Below are 20,192 nucleotides of genomic sequence, written 5' to 3'. Positions count from 1 at the left end.
CTTCTCGATTTGAATGAATTGGAAGAGTTTAGGCTAGAAGCCTATGAGAATGCCAAGTTGTACAAGGAAAGAACGAAAAGATTTCATGACAAGCACATAATTAGAAGGGAGTTCAAGGAGGGGGAATTGGTTCTTCTATACGATACCCATTTGAAGTTCTTTTCCGGAAAATTGAGGTCGAAGTGGACCGGACCCTTCACCGTGGTCCGATCATTCCCTCATGGGGCGGTGGAAATAAGCCAAGGAGACCGGACCTTCAAGGTGAATGGTCAAAGGTTAAAGCACTATCATGTTGGCAATCCCATCCAAAAGGAAATGAAGACCCTTGAAACCTTTCTAGTGAATTAAGGTTCTTTTCCATCCTCATCATGAAAATTTGTTGGCTTGTTTACTTGGTCGAGCCTACGACATAAAACAAGGGCGCTACATGGGAGGCAACCCATGCATCTTTGTATATATCATGCATTTAGGAATTTTGGATGGATACTACTTGTCAATTTGATTGTTGTCGGTCTTGATTGTTGAAGATTTGGGGTTTTTGTTTGATGAACAAGCGTTTAACCATTTATTGGCCTTTATCCGACGTCCCGAGTCGGGTTTGAAAGTCGAAAACACGGAAATCGAGGCCAATAAATGATGGGATTTGGAATAAGGGGTTTATTGGAGAAAACATGATGAAAGGGAGTCCCAGCCGGGTGACCGGCGGCCGGTCTTCTGACCGGCTGGGAAGTTCCTGTAAATTTAAAGGAATTTTGACGAAAAACAAGGAAGAGTAGTCCCAGCCGGCAGGCCGGCAGCCGGCCCACCGGCTGGGAGTGCGTATACATTTGGAAATGTATCAAAATGGATTGAAGGGAAGTCCCAGCCGGCAGGCCGGCAGCCGGTCCACCGGCTGGGGATACGCATATGAGGGATTTTTTAACAAGTTTACTTAAGAGGGAAGTCCCAGCCGGCAGGCCGGCAGCCGGCCCACCGGCTGGGAATGCTCATACGAAGAAAATGGGGAATGGGTGTCCTCCCAGCCGGGTGACCGGCGGCCGGTCTCCTGACCGGCTGGGAGTTTTCTGATCTTTTTTGGGAATTTCAAAAATCACCCGAACTCCCAGCCGGGTGACCGGCGGCCGGTCTCCAGACCGGCTGGGAGCTCTCTGATCGTGTTTTGAACTCATGTTCGCCCAAATTGCCTCATATTTTTCGACTCCTTCTTCTCTCATCTCTCACTCTCAATCAAACCTCCCCTACCCTACCCTCACCTCAACCCACCAACCACCACCTTTCCACCACCCTTCCACCACCAACAACCACCTCAACCTCCTTCCTAACCTTTCACCCACCATCAAAATCACAAACATGGCCCCAAAGAAAAGAGTGAGGAGAGGAGACTTGGCTCTTCAACATGCGGAGGCGGTAGCGGCGGCGGCGACCGACATGAGCTCCGATCCCGACTTCCCGGATATCCAATTCACCTCAATCACCATGAAAGGTAAGTTTGTCTTGTTCAAGAAACGCCCTATTGTCCCTACCCGATTTATTGATCGACAATCCATGCGGGAACTAGGATTAGATCAAGTTACTCTTGAATTATTTGATGGGGTGGGAATGAAAATGATGTATGGAATTCATGAGCGGACCTATGTCCGTCTTACTTGGGAGTTTTTGAGCTCCCTCCGTCTTGACAAGCATCGCCAAACCCAAAAGGTAGCCTTTTTGCACTTTCGATTGATGAACAAGGACTACTCCTTGACCCTTCCGACCTTCGCATCCCATTTTGGGCTTGACACTAGCCCTCCTCACAAGGCACCCGAGACATTTGACCATGGGGCCCTATGGAAGGCTATTACGGGTTTAGATGATGTTAAGGGGGTCAAGAGTGCCGCCAACACTGTCCACAATGCGGCTATCCGGGTTTGGCATCGGTACATGGGTTGGACCATCTTTGGCCGAGAGGAAAATCATAATTTCAGAACGGAGGAATTGGAAATTCTCGGCTCTTACCTTCGTTCCAACCCAACTACTTTCAAAATTGACATTGCCCACCACTTGGCCCTTACATTACAACGGCTTAGCAATTCTCCGGCCTCTAATACGGCCGTTGTCGTGGGTGGACTCATCACCCATTTGATGAAGAGGCTCAATCGGAGGGTCAACTTGAGTGGGATGCGGTTCATGATTGGTGATACAATGTTGTTCAAAAATTATATCCACCACAACCTCGGTTGGTTGAAGACCAACCCGAATGATGGCCTAGACTATTGGCAAATTCGGGTGGACGGGGTTGATCGAAATTCTATCCCTCTTCCCAATCCCGACAAAATGAAAGTGGTGCCCAACTCGGAATTTTATTTGCTTGAGATTGAAAATCTCGAAGACCCCTCTATCCCACAACAAATTAACCCTAATCTTCGGTATGCTCGTGGCCGACCCATCATTCCCGCAAGGTCTACCTTGCGGTATGCCACGCCGATTGCTCCTTTTGTCCCCGGGCCCTTGCAACAAGGAGAGGGGTCCTCCGGTCAACACCAACAACAATCGCCCCCTCTCCATGCCGACCTCGTTTCCTTCATGGCGGAGATGAAGATTAATATGACAAACGCCGCAAGCGAGCGGCATGGCCTTCAACAAAGACTTGACCGGATTTACTATGACCATTCTCTTGGTCAATTCCCGGTCTATGATGATTGTATGAGGAACCAATACAAGCACCCCTCCGGCCTTCACCCCTCCTACTATTTATTCCCGGATGGCGGACATCCGGAAGACGGGACCTTCCGCTAAGGAGATATTAACTTGCGGCCCGACTACTTTAGCGCTCCGGTTTTTCCCACCCCGCCTACCACCCAAGGGGAGGGACATGACGCGAGGTGGTTCGGGGGTGCCCCTTCAATCTTCCAAGAGGGCAGGTCTAGTGGTGCCGGAGGGCACCCGGAGATGTTTGTTGGCATGAGCCAAGCCATGGAGGATTTCAGCTCGGATGTCCACTTGAACACGGACGATTTCATTCGCGACTCCGAGTTCGGGGCAATTCAAGGTGATGGTGATGGTAATGATGATTATGGAGACGGTGATGGTGATGATGACTTTGAGTAGAGCCTAGTAATGAGGGCTCCACTTCTTCCTCCCTTATCAATCCAAATGACAAGTATGATTTCTCCCTTTTATCCAAATTCCTCATTCATGTTTAAATTTTTCGCATGCATTTAGTTAATAATTCATTTAGTTGCATCATATAGGATTGCATTAGATTTCAATTTTGTAATATATTGTCACATTTCGTAATGCATTCACTTAGCATAATTTGCATTGTCATTTCAATTTTGCATGTAGAATAGAGCATGCATTGCATTTTCAAAATAAAAACCAACTAAAAATTAAAAAATGACAAAAACCAACAAAAACATGTTATTTTATTTCACTAAATTGCCCTCCCATGTCTATAAATAAGTGTGGGGAGGGCCTAAAAAAAAAAAACCAAAAACATGTCTTTTAATTTGAATCCCCTCCACACATTTATTTCAATTTGGAAATAATGTAAATAAATAAGTGTGGGGAGGGAGTTCTTATAACAAAAACACCAAAAATATGTCCTTTTATTTTTTTCAAAACAAAAATCACAAAAATATGTTATTTTCTTTTCAAAAAAAAAAAAAATTGAAAACTCCAAAAATATGCTCCTTCCTTTTTCTTATTCACTCCCTATGCTTTTGTCCATTGAGGACAATGTACATTTCAAGTGTGGGGAGGGAAATATCCACTCGTGTGAATATTTGTTTATAATTGTAAATGTTTATAAATTAGAGAAAATGCCTAAAAATTGAAAAATTTCTGAAAAATTCAAAAAAATTTGCATTGTATATATATGTTTTGTCTAACCTTTGGCTTGGCGCATTGACCACTTGAGGCAAAAGGGAGCTAGAAGACCGCTTGGTATAATCCTTCCTATCTCTTGCTCCTTTTACTATTCTTTCTTTTTGATATCTTTCATATTTTGAAGGAGAATGGGAATTTTGTTGCTTTGGGTGTCTCCTTGGGAGACCGTTTGGAATTTTGGTGTTGATGTGCTGCTAGGTTTAGCCAATTTGTTGCATGTTTCATTTCATGTTTGTTTAAATTTCCGCATGCATTTGTTCACATGTAAATACTTGTTGCATTTCTTTCTTTTGCATTGAGTTTGTAAATAAATTTTTAAGGAAGAACATGGTCAAAGGAAGGGAACCAAGTACCCCCATGATGAACTAATGTGCCCAATTGTGCCTTCCCCCTCCTCGTGACTCGCACCCGTGGCCTCTTAGTTAGCCGAGGAAGGAGGGCTTGACCAATGAGTCTAGACCGATCTTGTGAGACCTAGGGCCGTAGACTAGACCTTTGGCTCGATTTAACTACTCAAAGGTAAGGGTAGAGCCTCCTAGGGCGGGTACATTCATACCCCGCCCTCATCTAAGTTTGAGAGTAGGTCTCCTCGCGAGGCGTGTCACATCATTACGCATAAGTGTGTCGCATCGTCCTTAGATCATGAAATTGCATTACATTTTTGTGCATATGATATGAAGCAAAAATCAGTTTACATGAACCTCACATAGCCAAATAGCCTTGTTTTATTCCCTACATTGTTTCCCTCTTTTTTGATTCACCCCCTTGAGCTTAGCCCTTTTCATTTGGCAAACCCACCTAAATAGCTACATTCCCATAACCACCCTTCCTTAATCAAGAATTGGTCGGTTTTTGTAGTTGTGTTGTCGGAGGTGATTTGGGTCATAATGGCGGATAGTTTATTTATCCACTTGGGTCGGAATTTGGTATGCATTTGGCATTGTATATAAATAAGAGGTTTTGAAAAAAGGAAATGAAAAACAAAATAGAAAAGTGAAAAAGTCATGAAAAATCCAAAAAAATGAGTTACTTGTGTTGTATATATTTGTTTGTTGTCAAGAAAAAGAAAAAGGCAAGCAACACCCCTCCTCATCAATAAATGGGGTAGAAAAAGTCGTTGCTAAATAAAAAGGGGCAAATTGATGTTTTTCCAAAGATGAGTCGGGTTTACACATTTTTTGCATGGCTTGGGAAACCGAGTCGTTGTTACGGTGTAGACGTTACCATTTGTTGAAATAAAAGGAGTTTTATCAAATTTTTCCTACTTGAGTTGGGTTTATGCAATTTTTGCATAGTTTTGGTCATCATTGCTATGTTAGGGCATAGACGTGTCTCATGTGTTGCAATAAGAGATGGGATGTGATGTGTCGTCGATTCTTGATTTTAGCTCCACATGTCCAAACGGTGCTTGCACCAATCCCGTTTTGACCTTCTCCTTAGCCCCATTTTGACCCTTGCTTCATGTTTGTGCATTTTCCCGTTGTTTGCATTTCATTGGACATAGGACGGTGTTACACATTAGATTGCGGGCACGTTTTCGCTAGTCGAGTTAGTTGAGTGATTTTGGTTACTTTTTGTCACAAAAATCACCTTGTTCTTTCATTGAGTGACGAGTGAAAACCGTGAGGATGTCGTTGCCTTGGTCCCCTTAGTCATGGGTCCTTTGGTCGAATCTTGTGTCGGCCTTGTAATTCTCGGCGGACTTGCCCTTTCTTCCCTTTCCCCGCTCTTGAATTAGTTCCTTGAGCATTGGTCACACAAGGGTTGCTTTTGTCACATTTAGGGGGTTGGCACCTCAATTGGCACTCCTGAGACGGTACTCCCGACCGAGACCATGTTTTGTTTTGTTATTTGAAAAATCCGACCACTTAGATGAGGAAAGTGGATCATTTTGTTAGATGCATTCTATTTGTTGACTACGTGCTTTCATGATGAATGTGTCAAAAGTTTTGTAGCAAGACCCAACTTGCCTTGCAATAGGGCACTCTCCCCTCATGGGTGTCAAATTGTGAGTTGAAGGGGCGTTGAGTGCGCTAATACTCGATCGGCTTAAGTAGTAGTTTAGTTGAGTGATGCTTATATTGTGCATCCACTCTCCATATCTATCATAATAATGCTTTGTACATTTGGTTTAGGGACTTACTCGGGGACGAGTAAGGTTCAAGTGTGGGGAGGTTTGATATAGGACCATTTTGCACTCTTTTTCCCTCTATTTTCATGCATATTCAACCCCATTTAAGGCGGTTTTGTACCCCCTTTACCCTCGTTTCTAGTCCCGATTCCCTTTACTATGACACTTTGGCCCCCTTGCAGAAATTGAGGCGGGAACGGGCGAAACAAAGCTAGAAAGGCGGGATTTCTAAGCTATGCATGAAAGATGAAGGGAATTATGCTGAGGAGTACCCTCAGCCGGTAGGCCGGCAGCCGGCTAGCCGGCTGGGAGTACATTTACAAGGAAATGAAGGAAGAAGTCTGAGGAAGCATCCCCAGCCGGTGGCCCGGCGGCCGGCTAACCGGCTGGGAAGACACTATGAGTTTGAAGACAAAGAAAATGAAGAATGTTACAGGAAACTCCCAGCCGGTCAAATGACCGGCAGCCGGCTAGCCGGCTGGGAGTTCCTCCAAGGCCAGAAGTCAAGCTTCAAAGTCAAAGCTGTCCCAGCCGGTCAGGGACCGGCGGCCGGTTGACCGGCCGTGCACACCTGATGAGCTCCAAACTTGTTCAAAACTTCCAGAGATCTCCCAGCCGGTCAAATGACCGGCAACCGGTTGACCGGCCGGGAGTGTGCATACGTGTTTCAAAGCCCATTTCAGTTTCTGTCCTAATCCTTGTGGAACCTATAAATACTCCCCCTTAAGCCCTTTTGTAGACAGAACCCTAGATCTAAGAATATTTCCCTTTCAAGTTTAAAACTTTGCTAATCCTTTTGCTAATCATTCCTTAATTAGAGTAGTAATTCAATCAATTTGTGATTGAATTTGGGTTGTAAGAAGAAGATTGAAAGTTTATACTTATTTATTCTATCATTCTTCCTTTCTTGCTTCTTGATTGGTATTATTTCTTTCCTTATTTCCATTTGTTTACATTTTGTTCTTCCTTCAAGTTTATTTGATTGTTTATGTTAAAATTGTTGTTGTTGTTTGTTTGTTGTTCTTGTTTTCATCATTGTTCATCTTTTCATTGTTCATCCTTGTTTTGATTCTCTTTCACTTGTTCATCCTCGGTTAGTTGTCCTCAAAGACTTAATCTTTGAGTGGATTTGGTTAAAGATTGTGTCTTTTAGTTTAATAAACCTTGTTATTAGATTAATATCACTTTTCCTCTTAATTATTGTTGATTTGTTGCATGCTTAGTAGTAAGATTTATCTCCTCACCCTGTTTGTGACCAAAGTTTCCATCTTTATTGTTTATTTTGCAACTAAAACCATGATTAGTGAGTAGTCTCCTTCTAGGACTCGGTTTGTCCCGATATGGGTAATTTCACTAATTAATTGTCACTAAGGCTAATTTGTGGGGGAAAATTGGTTAGGGTAGTCTTGGGGAATTTTCATGCTTAAGGTTTGGTTTCCGGGTAGTGTCGGCTTTTGACCCTTGCCACACCAACGGAAGTTGGTTAGGTTGTTAGTCGAATATTTGGGGACCGACCCTTGTCACCAACTAAGGTTGAGACCGGAAGGGAGAACCGAGGGAGGGTGCCCCTAGGCTAGTGTTTGAAATCGACCTCCGGAAGGGGGAGTGGGATGACCCGGAATATGATGAGGGCTTAATGACCTTGACCATTCACTTGACCTCCTTGGGAAAATGCATGTTCTTGGGGTTGTCGGGTTTTGAGTTAGGGAGACCGGCTTTCGAACCCGGGAGGGGGGTTAGTCGGAGTAACTAGTGTCCTAGTGCGAGACCGGAAGGGAGGTTCTAGGCGAATTAGAGCCATCTCCCCCTTACCTTTCTACCCCTTTTGATTAGCCGAGACGATTAGTATGTGGAATTACTCATGTTTATGGTCGGACCGAGTTCTAGTCTTTCTCTTTATTTGTTTTATCTTTTATCTTTAACTTGTTTTTACCTTACCTTGTCTTTTGTCTTTAAATTTAATAGTTTAGTGCTAGTTTGTTACTACCCTCTTTGTTATTTATCGACTTAGCTAAACCGGTGAATTAGAACGATTAGTACTCCACCTACTCCTTGTGGGATCGACCCTTTTAAGTGTACAACGATAAAATCGTGCACTTGCGAGGTTTAACTTGAGACCATCAAGTTTTTGGCGCCGTTGCCGGGGAGTACGGCTTGATATTAATCGTTTTTGTCCTAGTTTAGACTAAGTCCTTTGTTACTAATCTTTTCTTTCAAGTTCTTAGGTCTTTTGCATGAGTAGGCGACGAAGACGAGGTCAACCGATATATCAACTTGACCGCGAAATTGAAGCCACGGCAAGAAGACTTAACTCTCTAAGAAGAAGGGGTTTACTTGATATTCCACCGATTGAAGAAGTCAATCACCAAGAAGCTACCGAAGTAGTGTTTGAAAATCCTTTTGGGGTTTTAGAAGAAGAGCCTAACACCATGGGTGAACCGGTTCCGATAAGAGACACTATGGCTCCTAAGCACATAGTCAATCCAAGCATCCAAAGGCCACGAATTCAAGCTAACAACTTTGAGATTAAAAATGCCTTGCTCAACCTAGTTCAAGACAACCAATTTGGAGGAGGTCCCTTGGAGAACCCAAATGATCATCTAAATGATTTCCTTGAAAATTGTGATATGTACAAATCAAATGGGGTTTCCGATGACGCGGTTCGCCTTAGGTTGTTCCCCCGTTCACTTAGGGGTTCGGCCAAGGATTGGTTGAAGAATTGTGACCCGGATTCCTTCAAGACATGGGATGAGTTGGCTTCGGCATTTTTAAACAAATATTTCCCACCCTCAAGAACGGCCAAAGTCAAGAGTGAATTACAAAGCTTTACTCAAGAAGAGGATGAGACCTTATATGAGGCATGGGAACGGTACAAGAAGCTCCAACGGTTGTGCCCTCACCATGGCATCTCCGAAGCCGAGCTAGTGAACAATTTCTACAAAGGGTTGACTCAAGACCTTAGGCTTTCATTGGATGCGGGATCGGGGAAAGGTGCCTTAGACATTTTGGGGCATAAAGCGGCAAAGGAACTAATTGAGGAGATGGCCTCAAGAACTATGGAATGGGGAAGTGATAGGCAAATGAGGAAAGGCAAAAGCAAGGATTCTAATTCCGTTTTGAATGTGGAAGTTAAAGGTATGCTAGATGAACTCACCCAACAAGTTGCTTTGCTAAATTCAAAACCTAAGGGGTCCGATATGAGGCAAGTCTTGTCTTGTGAGTTGTGTGGTGAACAAGGGCATACTCCCATTGGGTGTCCCTTGATTGCACCCCTAGGTGAGGAATGCTATGAGCAAGTAAATGGGATTTGGGAGTCAACTAGTGCAAGGCAAGGGTTCAACAATAATAACAACAACCAATTTGTCAATGGAAAAAGAACTCACCCTTTCTTATCTTATGCTTCACAAAACATTCAAAATCCCACCACTTCCCAACCTCAACAACAACCAAGGTTCAATCAAAACTCTCAATTCCAAAGACAAATTCCACCCGGTTTCCAAGGAAAACAATTCATCACCCAAAACCAACAACCATTTGGGGGTTTCAAGGGGCAAAATTTCAATCAACAACAAACCCAAAATTTCCAACCACAAAACCAAAACTTCCAAACCCCTCAAAAACCATCTTGGGAACAAGCTTTTGAACAATTGGTTATTGCAAATCAAAAATCCGACTCAAAGCTTGATAACCACATTGCCTCACAAAACCGGGTGAATGATGAAATACGGGCATCACAAAAGGCTACGGAAACTCATGTGGCCCAAATTTCTCAACAATTGAGTCAATTGGCTCAAAATCCGGGGAAGTTTCCGGGTAATACGGTTAACCCAAGGGAGATGAACGCGGTATTTTTGAGGAGTGGGAAGCAATTGGAGGAGGTTGAGAAATCTCCTAAGTGGAAGAGAAAGAGGGTGACTAATGAAGTTGTGAAAGAGCACCCGGTTGAAGTTGTTCATGAAGATGAGATTATGGTGGAGAAGTCTAAGGAGGTGGAGATGGTTGACCCTCCAAAGCAAGATGAGCCTATTGCACCTAAGGCCAAAGAATGTACTCCACCACCAAGGGAGTATGTAGCACCGGTACCCTTTCCACAAAGGCTTGCAAAGCGTAGAATTGAAAAGAAATATGAGAAGTTTGTGGAGATCTTGAAGGGAATGAATGTCACTATCCCTTTCCTTGATATGATTACCGAAATTCCATCTTATGGCAAGTTTCTTAAGGAACTTGTCACCTTGAAGAAGAAGAATGTAGAGGTGCAAACCATCAACCTCTCCAAGGAATGTAGTGCTATACTCACTCACACCAACAAGCTTCCTAACAAGCTAGAAGATCCGGGGAGTTTCTCTATCCCTTGTTCTATCCAAGGGGTGGCTATTAAGAGAGCTTTGTGTGATTTGGGGGCTAGTGTGAGCCTCATGCCACTTTCAATATTCAAGAGGCTTGATTTGGGAGATTTGAAGCCAACTAGAGTTTCACTTCAACTTGCCGATCGGTCGGTCAAATTTCCCATTGGTGTAATTGAAGATGTACCCTTGGTAGTTGGGAAGCTTGTCATACCATGTGATTTCTTTGTTATGGATATGCCGGAGGATTACAATGTGCCTATTATTTTAGGCCGACCTTGTCTTGCTACCGGTGGAGCTATGATCGATGTAAAGAGTGGCAAGTTGTCTTTACAAGTGGGTGAAGATAGAGTGGAATTTGAACTCCACAAGTCCATGGAAGCTCCTTCTCTAGGTGACACTTGTTGCATTGTTGACATTCTTGAGAATCCCATGGAGAAGCATGACCCAAAAGCTTCCTCCATGGATCCTTTGGAGACTTGTCTTGTTAGTGGGTATGAAGTCGATGACAAAGATGTTGAGACTCTTGCATATGTATGGATGTTGGATTCGGCTCCTATTCATGAACAAGCTCCCAAATTTGAAATGTTGGAAGTCGGTAAGAAGGAGGAGAGTTCCACGCCTCCTCCTACGGTTGAACTTAAACCTCTTCCCTCTTCTTTGAAGTATGAATTTCTAGGAGATAATTCCACTTTTCCCGTCATCATCAATAGTGCACTTGATGACACCCAAACTTCAAAACTCATTTCTTTGCTCAAGAAGTTCAAGGGTGTCCTTGGGTACACTATTGGTGACCTCAAAGGGATTAGTCCCTCTTTGTGTACTCATAAAATTCTTCTAGAAAATGAGGATGCATCCTCAATTGAGCCACAAAGAAGGCTTAATCCCATCATGAAGGAGGTTGTAAGGAAAGAGGTCCTTAAGCTACTTGACGCGGGCATTATCTATCCTATTTCGGATAGTAGGTGGGTAAGCCCGGTTCATGTAGTTCCCAAAAAAGGAGGATGCCGTTTGGGCTATGTAATGCTCCCTCTACCTTTCAAAGAGCTATGATGTCAATTTTCTCCGATTTCATTGAACAAGAAATGGAAGTTTTCATGGATGATTTCTCGGTTGTTGGGAAAAGTTTTGAAAATTGTTTGATGAATTTGGAGAAAGTTTTGAGTAAATGTCAAGAGTCTAACCTTGTGCTTAATTGGGAGAAGTGCCATTTCATGGTACAAGAAGGTGTTGTGTTGGGACACATAGTGTCCAACCGAGGAATTGAAGTTGATAAGGCTAAGATAGAGGTCATAGCTAGTCTCCCACCTCCCACCAATGTTAAGGGGGTGAGAAGTTTCCTTGGTCATGCGGGCTTTTATCGCCGCTTCATCAAGGACTTCTCTAAGATCGCGAGACCCTTGACCGAATTGTTAGCCAAAGATACCCCTTTCTTGTTTTCTAACCGGTGTCTTGATGCTTTTAATAGGTTAAAGGAAGCTTTGACCAGTGCTCCAATTATACAACCTCCGGATTGGAGCTTGCCGTTTGAGTTAATGTGTGATGCGAGCGATCATGCCTTGGGCGCGGTTTTAGGCCAAAGGAAGGATGGAAAGGTGCATGCAATTCATTATGCAAGCAAAACTCTAGATGATGCTCAAACAAATTACTCAACAACGGAAAAGGAGCTTTTAGCCGTGGTTTTTGCAATGGAGAAGTTCCGGACCTACTTGGTGGGAGCTAAGGTCATTGTGTTCACCGACCATGTTGCTTTGAGACACTTGCTCATCAAGAAAGAGTCCAAGCCTCGATTGATTAGATGGATACTACTTCTCCAAGAGTTTGACATGGAGATTAGAGACAAGAAAGGAGTTGAAAATGTGGTGGCCGATCATCTATCCCGGCTAACCAACCTCAATGTTGACGATGGGCTTCCTATCAATGATTATTTGCCCGATGACCACTTGTTGTCCCTAAGCTTGGGAGAAGCACCGTGGTATGCGGACATTGTCAATTATTTGGTCTCCGGGATAATTCCTCATGATTATGACTACCACAAAAAGAAGAAGTTCTTCCACGATGTGAGGCACTACTATTGGGATGACCCATGTTTGTACAAGTCTTGTGCCGATGGGATGATAAGAAGGTGTGTTCCGAGAGAGGAAGTTACCTCCATTATGAGCCATTGCCATGACTTGCCTTGTGGTGGCCATGCAAGCTCCAAGAAGACGGCCGCTAAAGTGCTTCAATGTGGTTTCTTTTGGCCCTCTCTATTCCGTGACGTTGCCTTTTATGTTAAAGGATGTGACAAATGTCAAAGGAGCGGGAACATCACTAGGAAACATGAAATGCCCATGAATTTCATGCTTGAAGTTGAGCTCTTTGATGTGTGGGGGATAGATTATCAAGGTCCCTTCCCATCCTCATTCGGCAATGAGTACATACTCGTGGCGGTCGACTATGTAAGCAAATGGGTTGAGGCGATCCCGACTAAGACTTGTGATGCTAAGGAAGTGATCAAGCTACTTCAAAAAGTCATCTTTCCTAGGTTTGGGGTCCCGAGAGTCCTCATTAGCGATCGTGGTACTCATTTCGGAGAGAGAGCATTGGAAGCTTTGTTGAAAAAGTATGGAGTGCAACAAAGAAAGAGTCTTGCCTACCATCCTCAAGCTAATGGGCAAGCCGAGATTTCCAACCGAGAGTTGAAGACTATACTTGAGAGAACCGTGAACAAGTCAAGAAAAGATTGGTCCTTGAAAATTGATGATGCCTTGTGGGCTTACCGGACGGGCTTCAAAACACCGATCGGTACCTCACCATTCCGATTAGTGTATGGCAAGGCTTGTCATTTGCCGGTTGAACTTGAACATAAGGCATATTGGGCCATCAAGCATCTAAACTATGACTTGAAGACGGCCGGTGAGAAGAGACTTCTCGATTTGAATGAATTGGAAGAGTTTAGGCTAGAAGCCTATGAGAATGCCAAGTTGTACAAGGAAAGAACGAAAAGATTTCATGACAAGCACATAATTAGAAGGGAGTTCAAGGAGGGGGAATTGGTTCTTCTATACGATACCCGTTTGAAGTTCTTTTCCGGAAAATTGAGGTCGAAGTGGACCGGACCCTTCACCGTGGTCCGATCATTCCCTCATGGGGCGGTGGAAATAAGCCAAGGAGACCGGACCTTCAAGGTGAATGGTCAAAGGTTAAAGCACTATCATGTTGGCAATCCCGTCCAAAAGGAAATGAAGACCCTTGAAACCTTTCTAGTGAATTAAGGTTCTTTTCCATCCTCATCATGAAAATTTGTTGGCTTGTTTACTTGGTCGAGCCTACGACATAAAACAAGGGTGCTACATGGGAGGCAACCCATGCATCTTTGTATATATCATGCATTTAGGAATTTTGGATGGATACTACTTGTCAATTTTATTGTTGTCGGTCTTGATTGTTGAAGATTTGGGGTTTTTGTTTGATGAACAAGCGCTTAACCATTTATATCCGACGTCCCGAGTCGGGTTTGAAAGTCGAAAACACGGAAATCGAGGCCAATAAATGATGGGATTTGGAATAAGGGGTTTATTGGAGAAAACATGATGAAAGGAGTCCAGTAGGGTGATCGACGGCGGTCTTCGACCGGCTGGGAAGTTCTGTAAATTTAAAGGAATTTTGACGAAAAACAAGGAAGAGTAGTCCCACTGCCCACCTACTGGGAGTGCGATACATTTGGAAATGTATCAAAATGGATTGAAGGAAGTCCCACCGGAGGGCAAGAATGTCCACCGGGTGGGGATACGCATATGAGGGATTTTTTAACAAGTTTACTTAAGAGGGAAGTCCCAGCCGGCAGGCCGGCAGCCGGCCCACCGGCTGGGAATGCTCATACGAAGAAAATGGGGAATGGGTGTCCTCCCAGCCGGGTGACCGGCGGCCGGTCTCCTGACCGGCTGGGAGTTTTCTGATCTTTTTTGGGAATTTCAAAAATCACCCGAACTCCCAGTAGGGTGACGGCGTCGGTCTCCAGGACCTACTGGGAGCTCTCTGATCGTGTTTTGAACTCAATTTCGCCCAAATTGCCTCATATTTTTCGACTCCTTCTTCTCTCATCTCTCACTCTCAATCAAACCTCCCCTACCCTACCCTCACCTCAACCCACCAACCACCACCTTTCCACCACCCTTCCACCACCAACAACCACCTCAACCTCCTTCCTAACCTTTCACCCACCATCAAAATCACAAACATGGCCCCAAAGAAAAGAGTGAGGAGAGGAGACTTGGCTCTTCAACAGGCGGAGGCGGTAGCGGCGGCGGCGACCGACATGAGCTCCGATCCCGACTTCCCGGATATCCAATTCACCTCAATCACCATGAAAGGTAAGTTTGTCTTGTTCAAGAAACGCCCTATTGTCCCTACCCGATTTATTGATCGACAATCCATGCGGGAACTAGGATTAGATCAAGTTACTCTTGAATTATTTGATGGGGTGGGAATGAAAATGATGTATGGAATTCATGAGCGGACCTATGTCCGTCTTACTTGGGAGTTTTTGAGCTCCCTCCGTCTTGACAAGCATCGCCAAACCCAAAAGGTAGCCTTTTTGCACTTTCGATTGATGAACAAGGACTACTCCTTGACCCTTCCGACCTTCGCATCCCATTTTGGGCTTGACACTAGCCCTCCTCACAAGGCACCCGAGACATTTGACCATGGGGCCCTATGGAAGGCTATTACGGGTTTAGATGATGTTAAGGGGGTCAAGAGAGCCGTCAACACTGTCCACAATGCGGCTATCCGGGTTTGGCATCGGTACATGGGTTGGACCATCTTTGGCCGAGAGGAAAATCATAATTTCAGAACGGAGGAATTGGAAATTCTCGGCTCTTACCTTCGTTCCAACCCAACTACTTTCAAAATTGACATTGCCCACCACTTGGCCCTTACATTACAACGGCTTAGCAATTCTCCGGCCTCTAATACGGTCGTTGTCGTGGGTGGACTCATCACCCATTTGATGAAGAGGCTCAATCGGAGGGTCAACTTGAGTGGGATGCGGTTCATGATTGGTGATACAATGTTGTTCAAAAATTATATCCACCACAACCTCGGTTGGTTGAAGACCAACCCGAATGATGGCCTAGACTATTGGCAAATTCGGGTGGACGGGGTTGATCGAAATTCTATCCCTCTTCCCAATCCCGACAAAATGAAAGTGGTGCCCAACTCGGAATTTTATTTGCTTGAGATTGAAAATCTCGAAGACCCCTCTATCCCACAACAAATTAACCCTAATCTTCGGTATGCTCGTGGCCGACCCATCATTCCCGCAAGGTCTACCTTGCGGTATGCCACGCCGATTGCTCCTTTTGTCCCCGGGCCCTTGCAACAAGGAGAGGGGTCCTCCGGTCAACACCAACAACAATCGCCCCCTCTCCATGCCGACCTCGTTTCCTTCATGGCGGAGATGAAGATTAATATGACAAACGCCGCAAGCGAGCGGCATGGCCTTCAACAAAGACTTGACCGGATTTACTATGACCATTCTCTTGGTCAATTCCCGGTCTATGATGATTGTATGAGGAACCAATACAAGCACCCCTCCGGCCTTCACCCCTCCTACTATTTATTCCCGGATGGCGGACATCCGGAAGACGGGACCTTCCGCTACGGAGATATTAACTTGCGGCCCGACTACTTTAGCGCTCCGGTTTTTCCCACCCCGCCTACCACCCAAGGGGAGGGACATGACGCGAGGTGGTTCGGGGGTGCCCCTTCAATCTTCCAAGAGGGCGGGTCTAGTGGTGCCGGAGGGCACCCGGAGATGTTTGTTGGCATGAGCCAAGCCATGGAGGATTTCAGCTCGGATGTCCACTTGAACACGGACGATTTCATTCGCGACTCCGAGTTCGGGGCAATTCAAGGTGATGGTGATGGTAATGATGATGATGGAGACGGTGATGGTGATGATGACTTTGAGTAGAGCCTAGTAATGAGGGCTCCACTTCTTCCTCCCTTATCAATCCAAATGACAAGTATGATTTCTCCCTTTTATCCAAATTCCTCATTCATGTTTAAATTTTTCGCATGCATTTAGTTAATAATTCATTTAGTTGCATCATATAGGATTGCATTAGATTTCAATTTTGTAATATATTGTCACATTTCGTAATGCATTCACTTAGCATAATTTGCATTGTCATTTCAATTTTGCATGTAGAATAGAGCATGCATTGCATTTTCAAAATAAAAACCAACTAAAAATTAAAAAATGACAAAAACCAACAAAAACATGTTATTTTATTTCACTAAATTGCCCTCCCATGTCTATAAATAAGTGTGGGGAGGGCCTAAAAAAAAAACCAAAAACATGTCTTTTAATTTGAATCCCCTCCACACATTTATTTCAATTTGGAAATAATGTAAATAAATAAGTGTGGGGAGGGAGTTCTTATAACAAAAACACCAAAAATATGTCCTTTTATTTTTTTCAAAACAAAAATCACAAAAATATGTTATTTTGTTTTCAAAAAAAAAAAATTGAAAACTCCAAAAATATGCTCCTTCCTTTTTCTTATTCACTCCCTATGCTTTTGTCCATTGAGGACAATGTACATTTCAAGTGTGGGGAGGGAAATATCCACTCGTGTGAATATTTGTTTATAATTGTAAATGTTTATAAATTAGAGAAAATGCCTAAAAATTGAAAAATTTCTGAAAAATTCAAAAAAATTTGCATTGTATATATATGTTTTGTCTAACCTTTGGCTTGGCGCATTGACCACTTGAGGCAAAAGGGAGCTAGAAGACCGCTTGGTATAATCCTTCCTATCTCTTGCTCCTTTTACTATTCTTTCTTTTTGATATCTTGCATATTTTGAAGGAGAATGGGAATTTTGTTGCTTTGGGTGTCTCCTTGGGAGACCGTTTGGAATTTTGGTGTTGATGTGCTGCTAGGTTTAGCCAATTTGTTGCATGTTTCATTTCATGTTTGTTTAAATTTCCGCATGCATTTGTTCACATGTAAATACTTGTTGCATTTCTTTCTTTTGCATTGAGTTTGTAAATAAATTTTTAAGGAAGAACATGGTCAAAGGAAGGGAACCAAGTACCCCCATGATGAACTAATGTGCCCAATTGTGCCTTCCCCCTCCTCGTGACTCGCACTCGTGGCCTCTTAGTTAGCCGAGGAAGGAGGGCTTGACCAATGAGTCTAGACCGATCTTGTGAGACCTAGGGCCGTAGACTAGACCTTTGGCTCGATTTAACTACTCAAAGGTAAGGGTAGAGCCTCCTAGGGCGGGTACATTCATACCCCGCCCTCATCTAAGTTTGAGAGTAGGTCTCCTCGCGAGGCGTGTCACATCATTACGCATAAGTGTGTCGCATCGTCCTTAGATCATGAAATTGCATTACATTTTTGTGCATATGATATGAAGCAAAAATCAGTTTACATGAACCTCACATAGCCAAATAGCCTTGTTTTATTCCCTACATTGTTTCCCTCTTTTTTGATTCACCCCCTTGAGCTTAGCCCTTTTCATTTGGCAAACCCACCTAAATAGCTACATTCCCATAACCACCCTTCCTTAATCAAGAATTGGTCGGTTTTTGTAGTTGTGTTGTCGGAGGTGATTTGGGTCATAATGGCGGATAGTTTATTTATCCGCTTGGGTCGGAATTTGGTATGCATTTGGCATTGTATATAAATAAGAGGTTTTGAAAAAAGGAAATGAAAAACAAAATAGAAAAGTGAAAAAATCATGAAAAATCCAAAAAAAAATGAGTTACTTGTTTTGTATATATTTGTTTGTTGTCAAGAAAAAGAAAAAGGCAAGCAACACCCCTCCTCATCAATAAATGGGGTAGAAAAAGCCGTTGCTAAATAAAAAGGGGCAAATTGATGTTTTTCCAAAGATGAGTCGGGTTTACACATTTTTTGCATGGCTTGGGAAACCGAGTCGTTGTTACGGTGTAGACGTTACCATTTGTTGAAATAAAAGGAGTTTTATCAAATTTTTCCTACTTGAGTTGGGTTTATGCAATTTTTGCATAGTTTTGGTCATCATTGCTATGTTAGGGCATAGACGTGTCTCATGTGTTGCAATAAGAGATGGGATGTGATGTGTCGTCGATTCTTGATTTTAGCTCCACATGTCCAAACGGTGCTTGCACCAATCCCGTTTTGACCTTCTCCTTAGCCCCATTTTGACCCTTGCTTCATGTTTGTGCATTTTCCCGTTGTTTGCATTTCATTGGACATAGGACGGTGTTACACATTAGATTGCGGGCACGTTTTCGCTAGTCGAGTTAGTTGAGTGATTTTGGTTACTTTTTGTCACAAAAATCACCTTGTTCTTTCATTGAGTGACGAGTGAAAACCGTGAGGATGTCGTTGCCTTGGTCCCCTTAGTCATGGGTCCTTTGGTCGAATCTTGTGTCGGCCTTGTAATTCTCGGCGGACTTGCCCTTTCTTCCCTTTCCCCCGCTCTTGAATTAGTTCCTTGAGCATTGGTCACACAAGGGTTGCTTTTGTCACATTTAGGGGGTTGGCACCTCAATTGGCACTCCTGAGACGGTACTCCCCGACCGAGACCATGTTTTGTTTTGTTATTTGAAAAATCCGACCACTTAGATGAGGAAAGTGGATCATTTTGTTAGATGCATTCTATTTGTTGACTACGTGCTTTCATGATGAATGTGTCAAAAGTTTTGTAGCAAGACCCAACTTGCCTTGCAATAGGGCACTCTCCCCTCATGGGTGTCAAATTGTGAGTTGAAGGGGCGTTGAGTGCGCTAATACTCGATCGGCTTAAGTAGTAGTTTAGTTGAGTGATGCTTATATTGTGCATCCACTCTCCATATCTATCATAATAATGCTTTGTACATTTGGTTTAGGGACTTACTCGGGGACGAGTAAGGTTCAAGTGTGGAGAGGTTTGATATAGGACCATTTTGCACTCTTTTTCCCTCTATTTTCATGCATATTCAACCCCATTTAAGGCGGTTTTGTACCCCCTTTACCCTCGTTTCTAGTCCCGATTCCCTTTACTATGACACTTTGGCCCCCTTGCAGAAATTGAGGCGGGAACGGGTGAAACAAAGCTAGAAAGGCGGGATTTCTAAGCTATGCATGAAAGATGAAGGGAATTATCTTTGAGGAGTACCCACCAGAGTAGGTGGCAATGCCGGCTAGCTAGTCTGGTCGGGAGTACATTTACAAGGAAATGGAGGAAGAAGTCGAGGAAGCATCCCCAGTGGTGGCCGGCGGCCAGCTAACCTACGGGAAGACACTATGAGTTTGAAGACAAAGAAAATGAAGAATGTTACAGGAAACTCCCAGCCGGTCAAATGACCGGCAGCCGGCTAGCCGGCTGGGAGTTCCTCCAAGGCCAGAAGTCAAGCTTCAAAGTCAAAGCTGTTGTCCCGGTCAGGACCGGCGGCCGGTTGACCGGCCGTGCACACTGATGAGCTCCAAACTTGTTCAAAACTTCCAGAGATCTCCCAGTGGTCAAATGACCTGGAATGGCTGACCGGCACGGGAGTGCGCATACGTGTTTCAAAGCCCATTTCAGTTTCTGTCCTAATCCTTGTGGAACCTATAAATACTCCCCCTTAAGCCCTTTTGTAGACAGAACCCTAGATCTAAGAATATTTCCCTTTCAAGTTTAAAACTTTGCTAATCCTTTTGCTAATCATTCCTTAATTAGAGTAGTAATTCAATCAATTTGTGATTGAATTTGGGTTGTAAGAAGAAGATTGAAAGTTTATACTTATTTATTCTATCATTCTTCCTTTCTTGCTTCTTGATTGGTATTATTTCTTTCCTTATTTCCATTTGTTTACATTTTGTTCTTCCTTCAAGTTTATTTGAT

General features: G+C 43.7%; 1 non-coding gene across 1 annotated transcript; it reads right to left on the bottom strand.

Annotated features, from left to right (window-relative positions):
• Positions 1 to 8,799: 8,799 nt before the first annotated feature.
• On the bottom strand, positions 8,800 to 8,906 carry LOC141615654 (small nucleolar RNA R71). The gene has a single exon (XR_012530063.1). It is a non-coding gene; the product is annotated as a small nucleolar RNA R71 (small nucleolar RNA).
• Between the last annotated feature and the right edge of the window lie 11,286 nt (positions 8,907 to 20,192).

This window comes from Silene latifolia, chromosome 11, assembly GCF_048544455.1.
Source record: "Silene latifolia isolate original U9 population chromosome 11, ASM4854445v1, whole genome shotgun sequence".
NCBI lineage: Eukaryota > Viridiplantae > Streptophyta > Magnoliopsida > Caryophyllales > Caryophyllaceae > Silene > Silene latifolia.
The sequence above is the reverse complement of the archived record's forward strand: the minus strand, read 5'-3'. Positions and strand labels throughout refer to the sequence as shown.